This window comes from Sparus aurata, chromosome 17 (genome assembly GCF_900880675.1).
Source record: "Sparus aurata chromosome 17, fSpaAur1.1, whole genome shotgun sequence".
Taxonomy (NCBI): domain Eukaryota; kingdom Metazoa; phylum Chordata; class Actinopteri; order Spariformes; family Sparidae; genus Sparus; species Sparus aurata.
Genome location: NC_044203.1, coordinates 12,692,179 through 12,701,856, shown reverse-complemented (window position 1 = coordinate 12,701,856; position 9,678 = coordinate 12,692,179).

The window sequence follows — 9,678 nt, the reverse complement described above, 5'->3', positions numbered from 1 at the left end:
GTTTTCTAGAACAAATTAATATTCAGAATTTTAATATTTACAAAATTAGGAGGAATAATGTAATCTCAGAATTATTTTTGATAGGTGAATAAACAAGCTGTTCTTAGAGGAAAATGAGGTCCCCAGACCACTGTTTGAGGCTAGAAAGGTGGCAGGGTCTGCCAAACATAAACAAAGTGAAACAGTATGATTAGTTTTCTACATTCTGCATTCAGGGCTTTCAGCAAAGTGAGCTTGAAGCGCCGTATCACAGTTAAATCACAGACCTGAGCACAGTCTTTGTGCAGATAGAGTGGATAAGAGCTCTGCAGAAAGACACGAGGATGTTTTCAATCACTCCCATATCCGATCCCCTCACATCGGTTTGAATGAACTAACTTTAATTCCTCTCGCTTTCACCTTTACAAAGAACGCCTCCTGACAGTCTTTGCTTGCGCGTGTGAAAGCAAATCTAATTCAGTTATTTCTAAATAGCGTCAAATGAATTCAATTAAGCTGCCATGAAAAAGAATGTTATTTACACCGTATGAGATTACCTGGACTTAATTTCCTGGGGTTTTAAATAATTGACAAACAGCATGTGCGTACTTAACTAAGCCTCATATTATGCGCACAGTTGAACATGTCATCAGTTAATCTTAATGCTTTTTTACTCCTACATTCTCCCTCATTTTTCCCTCTTTTCCCTCGCTCGGCTGCTCCATAGTTAACACTTATTAAATTAGCAGTCATCCAGTGATCAAACAACAACCCTTCTCCATCGAGCCGGCTGAAAGACGGCAGAGGTCTCCTCAGCATCTGGTGAGATGCCTGGCTTGGTGCAGATGAGCACAGAAGCCCTGCTAATTATGATATTACAATTCCAGTAAAGTGGTGTGTGGAAGCACTGCAGTTTGGATTTGCTTTTAACCCGGGTAAGGAAAGAAACAATGCTGGATTCAAGATGCCTGGCTTCCCCTGCACCTTCTCAAACTGTCATTTATCCTCTCACCTCTGTGGATTGGGTCTGGATCAGTGGAGGAATGGCGGAGATGGAGAGAGCAGAGGGAAGGGGGGGGGGGTGTATGAAGGATTATATAAAGAAGAAGCAGCACTTGACGGTAACTGGTTGAGATTAGCGCCTTAGGGGTACAGCAGTGGCTGTGATTTTGATACTGCGCCCCCAGCTAAACGCTGAAGGCCGCCTTGCCTAGAGGAGTCTGCCTTCACCCACAGGCAGTCAAAGATTGTTTTCTTACCAGCATCACCTCCTCCTCCTCCTCCTCCTCCTCCACCTCCTCCTCCTCCTTCTCCTCCACCCCACAGACACCTGTCATCTCCAATGTCAAAACTCACAGAAAGGAAAAGACAACGCAAAGAATAAACAAAAGAAACATGCTTTTTTTAAAGGCACACTCTGCATACAGATCTGTGAGGGTGAGGCCCAGGCTTCACCTGCAGCAGCCTGAGCCAAACACACTCAAAGTCATGACAAACGGGGCTCTGCTGGCTATTAAGGATGAAGTCTAAATAATAAAACAGCTATATTATCCTTACACAGCTACAAGAGGGGTTATCAAGTCATTCAGCCACAACAATTATATATATATCTTTACGCCTGAGTCTTGATTGTAAACAGATTTGATTTTGCTGCATGTATGTTTTTATATTAAAAACAATAATAATTGGGGAAAAATTCAAACTAAAAGGGTCTCTATTTAAATAAAAGAGCGTAAAAAAATGATACAATTCTAAGCAAGACTGTCATTTTCTAATCTTGATCGATGTCCTGCATGTTCTTAGATGATCACCACACAGTTTAGGACTTAAATAAAATCTAATATGTAAAAAATGAAGTCCTGCTAATTCAGGTTCAATGCAAATATTCAATGAAATATCATAGAAGATATAGTTTTTCACCTTGAGGACAGTGAAGTGGCTATTCACCGTAAGTGAATTAAGTGTGCAGAACCTTATTTTCAAGTGGTGAAAAGAACACACACATAAATATAAGTACATTTACTCAAGTACTGTACTTGAGTATTTCTTTTGAATGCTGTTCATTACTTATTTCTGCTACAATGTTTTGAGAGCCAATATTAAACTTATAACTGCACTAGATTTATTTGATAGTTTTAGTTACTAGTTGCTCTAAGTGTTATAAAAAGTACACAAAAGTCATTAAGTAAGTAAGTAATGTTTTAAGTAAACGTAAATCAAAAAAATATATGGTATTGTGTGACAGGTATGTATATACTGTACTATGGTGCATATTATTATGATTATCGGCCAGGCCGATGAAAATAAAAATGCACTACATTTGCTCTGATGCAGCATGTAATCTGCAAAGTAACTAGTAACTAAAGCTATCAAATACATGTAGTAGTGTACAAAGTACAATATTTGACCCCAAAATGTAGCAGATAAAGATGTAAAATGTAAAATACAAGTACTGCAAAATGTTACTTAAGTACAGTAATTGAGTAAATGTACTTAGCTCCGCCAAGGAGGTTATGTATTCACCCATGTTCGTGGGTTGGTTGGTTTGTTACCAGGATTACACAAAAACTACTGAACAGATGTCCACGACAATTGGATAGAGGACGTGTCTCAGCCCAGAATAGAACGCAGTAACTTTTGGTGTGGATCTGGATAAAGGGATGGATCTAGGGATTTTTACAAATGTTCTTTAACATTGCAGGGAAGGCAGTTTTTTCAACATTATATTGTTAATTTCTCAGGGAATGATACATGGATTTTAATAAAAAGATATTAATAAAAAAAATGTTAATAATAATTATATATTACTTTATTACCTCTCTTAATTTCTCCATATGTGTCAATTCTTTTATTTGGTTAATATTTGGTCACCAGAGAGAACATTGGGGATGACATTCCCACTAAAAATCAGTCTTGGCCATAGTGAAAACTTTATATTTGGATTTTTCTTTTACCTTTTCCCTCCATAAAGATGCTTTAAACAACAAGATCTAATTTGAACTCACGCTGGCTTCGCAAAGATAATTTTTTTATCAAATCGAGTGTGAACGACCTTTGCCGCCTCGAGGAAACAGCTACCTGAGGAGCAAGAGGCAGAAAAACCCCGTCCTGGTGTGAAACGGCCCTTGTCGTCCGCGTAGTTAAGCAGAAGCATGAGATGACGTGACACTGGCAGCCCTGCCAGGCGGTGTTGTCGCAGCCAATGGGGGGCAGAGGACACAACGGAGAGTAATGGCTGCTACATGCCATCAGCCTCGCAGCGATAAAAACACACCAGCGCCACGTTTCATCTGCTCTGTTTTTCTCTATTTTAATTCCTTCTGTTTGTTTGTTTGTTTGTCGACCTTGCCATGTCAGCTGACCTTCCTCCATCCAGGACCCTGAAGAGAGAGGGGGGTGGGGGGGAGAAAAAAAAACAACAATGAGCAGGACGCTGACATTTCTGCACAGAGAAAGAACAAACAGCACATACAAAACGTCCCCCCCTCACCCTCCACTCCCCTCAGACAAATTTACTCAAAAATATGTGTGTGTCTTGAACGTCCGAGGCTGTCCGGCTCGCGGCCACCATTGCCAAGGAAGTGTCAGGGTGTCGTGACAACTTCAGCGACTGCGGTGCGATGGGTGACCCTCGGCCGGCGGAGGGGGGGCGCTGAATCCTCCACCCACCCTGGATCCTGACAGATGTCATATACCTCCTCCATGGGCACCTTCTGTTTCCTGTTCACCTTTCTCCATCCTGCAGCGTTAGGGCTCCTGTCTCCACCTCGTCAAAACGCACACACACACAAACACACACACACACACACGCACACACACACACACACAGGGGAGGGGGAGAGACAGACAGAGAAGGAGAGACAGAAAGTTGACCGATACAGGTTTATAAACACCAATATTTCAGGATTGACAGAGGCGGTAGAGTGCTTTCAGACGATTATACCAGAACAAATGCAAAACCGTAGCTTTTCCCCACCTGAACTTAACCAGCGCATCACACTAAAGCCTGGAGATTTATTAATAAAAGTCTGTTTAATTCTTGTCATCTGCTTGCGCCGACTCTATTTATGCCTTTTTGTTTAAATACTGTCTGCTCAACTCAAAAGGCAAATGTGCATCCTGCGCTCCCTGGCATTCACGTCGCCTTCTCGGAGGACATTTCCTGTTATTTACCGAAGGCTTTTCTCTGAGAACAGTTGGTATTTTAGTCTTAGCACACCCCACTCAAAACCTGTTTGCACAGATTTTCCCAATCATCCTTCAGACCGTAGTTTGACAGAAACACTTCAACAGAATGAGATTCTGCCTCGTTACATTGTCTCATACTGTTACATCAAAAGTGTCACCAGCCCACTCTGTGAATAACAAGTCTAACAAACCAAAAAGCCTTATGATATTAGATTTCCATAAACCTTCTGCTGGCTGCCTCCTCGTCGGGATTGTGTATCATCCACTCAAAACGCTCTCCTAGATGGAAATGTGCAGACTAAATCTGATCATGGCGCTAGATAATGTTCACTTCTCACTCCTGAAACACAGACTTGGGGTAGGAAACGGAGGGGATCCTGTGACTAACCCATCAATCACGCTGACGTTGTGCTCGAGTGATGGATATTCTAATTTCCCTTTTATATACAGGTGCACAGGATGGATGGATGACGATTAATGGACGGGCAAGGCTGTTCCCAGAAAACAAAGAAAGACGCAGAGCGGCCCGCGGCGTTCACTTTGGAGGCTGGGGAGCTGCATTTCTCCGTGTTTTGAAGATGATACCTCACATTTGGGACTTGATTTCCCTGTAAACACACGAAGACGCGGTATACATCCTGAGGTGACAAAGGTGTTGCTAACACAACAATTGTCTCGCCTCCACAGGGACCTACAACAGGTCCTGCAGACACTACTCTGACAGCCCTTGACACCCTCACCTCGCCTCATTTTCGCGCAACCTGTTTCTCACATTCTGTCATTGCTATCACCTCCGTAATTATTCCTTTAACTTTCACCCCGCCTCAGACTGCTTAGACCGTGGTTTATTTTAAAAACATCACCCTCCTCAGGCCAACTCCTCCAACGCGCCGTGCTTATCTGTCAAACTCTTCAAAGTCGGAGTTGTGCCAAACATCCTTTTGATGAAATCTTCTGACGTATCGGCGCTGCGGGCTTGAATCTCTGAAGACGTTTCCTCAACAATCTCTCATCCTGTCTTTTCAAGCACAACTTTCTTCCCTCTATGTAGTGCTCTTAAGCAAACACCTCTTTCATATCGACCCCTCCGCTCAACCCTTTGCGCCACGCTGGAGGTTAAATGGCTTCACCCCACTAATTGGCCAAAGTCGTCACTGACATGGAGGCAAATGAAGTGGAGGAAGTCCATCAAACTGACTCAGGAAGATCAGTGATGGAATGCAACTGAGTACATTTACTCAAGTAGTGTACAATTTTGAGGTACTGCTGCTTAGCTTGAATATTTCCATTTTCTGCTACTTTAAGGAGACCTACATGCTTTTTTGTTTTTCCCTTCCCTTCAGTGTGTCATACGTGTAAAAGTTCTTGAAAGTTAAAAAGCCAAAAATCTGCGACAATGGGAGCTCCTCTCTCCCACTAATAAACACTGCCCCTGAAACGCCTCGTGAGTAGTCCTTTAATTCTGTGACTTCTCGACATCACACTACGTCACTGCGTCACACATTTGCCTAATTTATGCCTAAGTTCAAGGTAGAAATAAAGCTAACTGGAAGCTGAAAACACGACAGAGCTGATGGGGAGACATGGTGATTATTGCTGGCTCGGGCCTGTGTGGGCTGACAAATCAGAGCGAACTGGGCACTTAGGAGGAGGGTCTTAAAGACACAGGAGCTAAAACAGAGCGTCCCAGACAGAGGGGGGTTGGGGTTAGGTCTATTATCAAAATACTTATAATACTATGTAAGTATTATGTGTATGGCGACTTTCACATTTATGGAATTAATATTGGCTATGACTTTTGGGTAATTTTTTACAACACTGGGAAGAATGTCAAACTTCATTAAGGGTATAGTTTTGTCCCCCTCAAAATCTCCTCCTATGATCTTAGCTCTATGATTCTAAATGTTGAACATAATTTATTTATTATTATTTTCCAGAGGAGGGTCATGTATGTTTGTATCTTAATAGTCAGACCAAGTACTTACGCTAACCACACTCAAATATGTCCTTTTGATGGACATCAGTGGCAGACTATTCCCCCTGTGGTCTCTAGTTTCCTTCCTCGTTTCCCTTCACAGCTGACATTGAACATGAGCATTCATAAACCATCCCGACTTTTCATGAGACTTAACAATCCCGCCTGAGATCTCTCTTCCACCTCTGTCCTTCTCCCTCTCTCTCCCTCTATCTCACTTTATCTCTCGCTCTCCATCCCTCCCTCCCTTGTCCGAAGCTGTCCTCCCAGCCATCTGTCATGTGATGTTTATGGGCCCTTTTGCTTTTGTGTCCTGATGACCACTGTCACAGAGAGCTACCCATTACCGATGCGGCCTGATGAACGATGTTACCCAGACGCATTGCTGACACCCCTGTGTCCTTGGCCGCAGAGACGCTGCCTTGCTAGCCAGCTCAGGCCAGTAAAGAATGAGGACAGGGGGGACCTGAGGGAGCTGGACTGAGGACCTGTCCGTCATCCCGCCGACAGGATGCTCGTACCCCCTCCTCTCCCCTTCTCCTCTTTATCCAGCCAATGGAAATATGGGGCTGGTCAGCGTTGGCGATGGCGATGATGTTGTCATTAATCCTGAGGTGGTGAATAGCGCCCTTGCCTTTCACCTGAATATATATCTACATCTTAACAGACACAGTGAGGGACCCTCGCTCCCCTCCAGAGGCCACAGAAGGTGCCCTAAAGGGTTAATGTAGGTAGGAAGAGATGATGAATGTAGCTGAGTGTGATTTTATCTGTCAAATAGAAATGTTAGTGCTTGTTCGGATGTTTTATTCAATACGTTTGTAGTGCAGCGAGCTGGAATAAAGTTTTATCGCCGTGTGTTGATAGCGGCACATATAGGCTGTTCTAATAAGATTTTTTTTTTATCATACTGTAAAAAATTTTAAATTGCGCGCTTATTTAGGTCACTTGAGAACTTGGCTGTGTCGACCCACAAATTTATACCCTGTCAGATATTGGCTGGGTAACAATGGTTTGATCTACATGCCTGATGTCTCCTACTGCAGGACGAAAGATGTAAGATGTGAAGGTCAAACCAGGCTGAATATGGTTATTTAGTCACAGCTGTTGAGGTTACATACCTAAGGCAGGGGTGACATGGCCTTAAATGATATGTTGCCATATATCTAGGTTATATCAAGATCTGTGAAGCACTTCGTAAGGGCTGGGCGAACAAAATCAAACGCACCAATAGTTTGTTTACGACATAGCTCGATGTCAATATTGAATATTGTAGGGATGACCATTGATACTTTCACAAAATGTAAACTCAGTTTTAGATTATTGAAAAGACAAAAAACTAGACCGGCATGCAATAGAGTGTACACCTCCACCAAGGCCCAACAGTTCCCTTTACTGGTTTCCGGTGAACTTAAATTTTGGTTAAGCAGTTATAGGTGGTTTAAAATGTAGAGTGACAGAGGTCTATCGAGATTGATATTGGATTATGGTTGACTGAATTAAAGGGAACTGTTGGGCCTCGGCAGAGGTATGTGCTCTACCCAGTGCCATTCTAGTTTATTCTTACTTTTCTCTCATCTTTGCTCTTAACTGTTGATTTAGTCTCTACAGGCATGTAAAGATTATTCATATCAAACAGCCTGATGAGGGTTCACTAGAAGACACTGGTTCGCTTTTTAAAGGGCCCCAAGTCAAAAAGGTGGGAGCAGCTGACCAGGACATCTAAACACTTTTCAGTTTTCACCAAATGTTTCCCCCTTTTCACCTTCACCTCATGACATCTTTTGATCCGCAAATCACCAAATCGACGCTCAGAGTCGCTGCTATGTATCATAAACATCAACCATTTTAGGTCGTCAGGGTTTGTCACAGCTGATCTTAACAGAGGGAAAAATACAGAGAGGACAATCCGCTCACAGTACTGTAACGTAACCTAATGTGAACAATCTGCTGGACAAAATAAAAAAAATTCTCATTTAATCAGCGGGGCCTCCTCTCCTCTCGTGTCACCCCTCCCTCCCTCCCTCTCCCTTTTCTCCGTCCCTCCCCGATTCTCTCCGTGAACGTCTTTACTGGCCGGTGAAGCCGCTGATGAATTCTTAAGCAGATCACGCTGATAATTGTATTTCATAACTGTCAGTTGCGCGAAGGCTGCCAGTGTGCCCAGGAGCTATTTGTGTCTCAGTTTGTCCTCCACACACCTCACCCTCCCAGCCCCCTCCCCCCGATCCACTACTCTGTCCAACCCCCCCAATCACCAGGGATGTGCTTACTGTCTCTGGCCCCGAATTACTCAATCAGGAGGACACATTCACGGATGACACCTTTATTACAATTAATCAGGGGAACTTGATTAAGAAAGTTATTCCTCCCCTTCATTGAGACTTACACAAGTGGTTCTGCTGCATATTGTAATTTATGTCCCACTGAGCTCTCGCGCCGCTGATAGACAGAAAAGCCGACAGATTGCCAGCCATACTGAGACACATGTGGACGTGTGTGTGAGAGGAGGGGAATGACTGTGTGTGTGTGTGTGTGTGTTTGTGTGTGTGTGTGTGTGTGTGTGTGTGTGTGTGTGTGTGTGTGTGTGTGTGTGAGCGGCCCCCACGCACATCTACATATCCAGAAAACACATGCACGGCCACAAACAAACACATTCCCCCCTATCATTCTGTCATGCACAACTCAGGTTTCGCAAACAGTTTAATAAATGACTTTAATTGGCTGTAGAGATGTGCCCACTAAAGGAGGCTTGAATATTCCATTTCCCTTTCTTCTTGTCTCTTTCCTTCACTCTCCCTCTCTTTAACACACACACACACACACATACGCACGCACGCACACACACACACACACACACGCTCCTGAATGAAGCCATCTCTTTACCTTTACTCACAGTTCCTGGGTCTGCTGTGGCTAATTAGTCGAGTGGGGTTTTAGGTTTGGTAATTAGGCAGAGGTAGGAGTGACGGGGGCTCGGGGAGTTGGGGAGTTGAGGGGGTCTGACTGACTTGCAGAGAAAAGAAACTGGACTGTCTGGATCCTGGCAGCACCAAGCAGCCAGCCAGTGTCCCTCAGGCGCCTGGAGGTAGACTAACCATCCCACACGATGAGGGTGATGTCTTTGTTATGTGCCACATGTTCCGGTGAGGGGGAAACTGTGGAGAAAGAGTGTTTAGTGGGAAAAAAAAGAAAGAACCAGACAGAGAGAGACCTTTTGAGAATTTTCACTCCCCGAAAAAAATGTTTAAGTGCAACAATGAAAACCACCTCCGTGCTGTGGTGTTGGATTGGAAATAAAAATGGATTAGAAGGGTAGAAATAGTTGTGATTTCAAGAAGTTGGATTTCAAGAGTTGTGACTTTTTTCCTTTCTTTCATAGAGCAGTAATATACATTAAAACACATGTTCATTGTAAATGAGTTTTCAATGCTTTCAGTTCTGCAACAGAAACAATCCACTAGTGTATCCATTGTTATTTTAGATTATTATCTTTAGATGCTTCACATCCTTGAAACTCCTACAAACTAAGCTTA